This window comes from Psammomys obesus, unplaced genomic scaffold (genome assembly GCF_907164565.1).
Source record: "Psammomys obesus unplaced genomic scaffold, mPsaObe1.curated_primary_1811, whole genome shotgun sequence".
NCBI classification, from domain to species: domain Eukaryota; kingdom Metazoa; phylum Chordata; class Mammalia; order Rodentia; family Muridae; genus Psammomys; species Psammomys obesus.
Genome location: NW_026596155.1, coordinates 685,521 through 688,364, shown reverse-complemented (window position 1 = coordinate 688,364; position 2,844 = coordinate 685,521).

The following is a 2,844-nucleotide window of genomic DNA, read 5'->3' as shown; positions in this document are numbered from 1 at the left end:
GAAGGAAGGAAGGAAGGAAGGAAGGAAGGAAGGAAGGAAGGAAGGAAAGAAGAAAGAAAGAAAGAAAGAAAGAAAGAAAGAAAGAAAGAAAGAAAGAGAAAGAAAGAGGTTGTAATTTACACTTCCTTTCAAGGAAGCAGAACCACGTCAGCTGAGGCTTGAGTTACACAGGCGCAGAGGACAATTGGATGTGTGCCTAGCTGGCTGTCAGGCGGAGACGCCAGTGTGAGCTCTGGGCACAAGATATGTGATCACCCTTGCTGCAAGCCCAAGGCAAGCAGCCATTTTCACACCAATGCAACTCAGGACTGTGTGTGTGTGTGTGCGCTTGTGTGTGTGTGTGAGAGAGAAAGAGAATAAATTGAAGCCAAGGTCCTGCACTCGGTAGGTAAGCACTCTACCAAACTATGACTCCCAGGTTCATTTCAGGAACAATAAAAAATAAAATAAAAATCAACTTTATCTGGAGCATTCTCCTCTAATCTGAAATGCTATTTTTCTTCTTTCTTTTTTTCTTTTCAATTTCTCTTAAAACAGGGCCTTCTGTACCCCAGGCTGGCCCCAAACCGACTATGAAGCTGAGTAGGACCTTGAGTCCTCCTCCTCCTCCTCCCACTCCCCAAATTCTGAGATTATATATATTCAAACCACACCCAGTTTGAATGTTATTCTTCTTTAGAAACAAACACCTTGTATTGTAAATGCCTATTTGACACCCCACACACCCTCTTTGGCAATCTGATCCTTTCCCGTGGGCTCCGCAGCTATCTCAGGATTGTCTTACAGTCTGTGCTGGCTCTCCCAGGGTGCAGCAAGGAAGCTGGTCCAGCCGTCAGGTGATGCCAGCTCTGTTAATAAACACGTGGACGGAGCTAGGGGAAGCTAGGGGAAGCTAGGGAAGAAATGGCTGGGAGACCAGCCTCTGGAGCCTGGGGAGCAGAAAACACTGCAGAACACCCCTGGCTACAGCGTGTACTGAAGATTTGGCTGGTGGTTGTCCTCTGTAAGGAGGAGGCTAGACCAGGAGCCTTCGCTCTCTCCTTCTCACAATATCCCCAGGCTACACATCCACCCTTAAGAAGCGCTTCTGGCCGCTGGAGGAGGATCTGGAGAAAAGAAGCACAGCAGCTGTTTTTACACTTTTCCTGCGCTGGGCTGATCATTGAGAACACCTTCATTTCCAAGCATCACACAGTCCTCCGGGCCGTCCCAGGAGTCAGCCGATGACCCATGTTAAAACAAGAAAGGCCGCCCTCCTCAGTCACCACTTTCCTGGGTCTCACGGCCACCGATACCGCACCAAATATGCTTGGCCTTCCCAGGATGTGCTTCAAGAAGAGCTTGCACACCAAATCCCACCGGTGCCCAGGAGTCAGGATAAAATGCCATACATTCGAATAAAACCCAGGCACGAGCCTGTACACTCTGAATCGTCCCTAAACGGTTAGGCAATCTAACACGATCTCAATGACATGGCAACAGCAGTCTCCACATTGTATGGCTTCGGGAAGAAAGATAAGAAGAGCCCTATTCAGAGGGCCTGGGGACATGACGTCATTGTTCTTGTGTGTTCAGGGTGGTGTCTGGAGTGCAGTGAGCTTAAGCTTTGATCTTCAGAACTTCTTGGAACTTTTTTCTTCGTGAGGGGAGCGCACGTGGGAGGGAGGGAGGTCGGAAATTGGCATCGGGTATCTTCCTGTTGCTTCCACCTTCATTTTTGAGGATGACCGCGGACCTGCCAGGGAACCCCAGAACCCTCCTGCGTCTGCCTCCGCGAGTGCTGCTGCACCTCAGTTTTTGATGTGGGTGTGGGGTTGGAACTCGGGCCCTGGCGCTTGGATGCCACGCGAGTGGCCAGCTAAGCCGTCTCCCCAGCCCCTCACGCGGAACTGTCTTGACACACGGCTGGATCTGCGGCTCGCGGATCCTCACTTATAGACTGTATCCCTTCTTGCCGCTTGCGTGCCTCTGCGTGTGCACGGTAGCAGGAGCTCCCCCACCCCAGCTGCCCTAACTGTAACCACAACGGAGCAGGAATATGGGGTAATCAGAAGCAAGCTACAGCTGGGAGGAAAAAAAAAATCACCGTGGAGAATGGCTGTTCTTTAGTGTTTGCTAGCCTCCTCCCTTTCTAAAAATTATTATTTCTTTATTCATTTTGGTTTTTCGAGACAGGGTTTCTCTGTGTAGCCTTCACTGTCCTGGACCAGGCTGGCCTCGAAATCATAGCAACCTGCCTGCCTCTGCCTCCCGAATGCTAAGATGAAAGGCGTGGGCCCCCGAGCCCTTAAATCCTAGATGCTACCTTTCCACTTACAGCCCCAATCTAAAGGTGGCAACTACTTCCCTGTATGCCAGTCCTCCTCCCGAACCGGCTGGGGATGCCTCCCCTCCCGTGTGTAAACAGTGTACCCTTGCCTGCCCTGCATTTGCTGTATAAAGCTCTTGATTTTTGAGAGCCCCGGTTTTCCAGCTGCTGTCCACTCCTCGAGGCCGAGGTCGGTTACAGGGCCTATCCCCACCCCACCCCCTTCTCTGGGCACATCTTCAGTGCCTCAAGGAAGTCATTTATCTAAGAGATCTCCTGTTCTCTAGAATTTCAGCTGAACAAAGTAGCCCGTTTATGTTTAGGATCCAGGCAGGGACCGCAACAAGAGATAAGCAGATTTTCTGTGTCAACGCACTAGCTCTTGGGTCAAACCAGTTAAACTCAATTGTAATGGTCTTAATTCCCACCACCCCCCCTTAATCCCTGTTCCCCACCTGTTCTGGATAGACTTTTATAGTATTGTAAAATACTATACTATACTATACTATACTATACTATACTATACTATACTATAC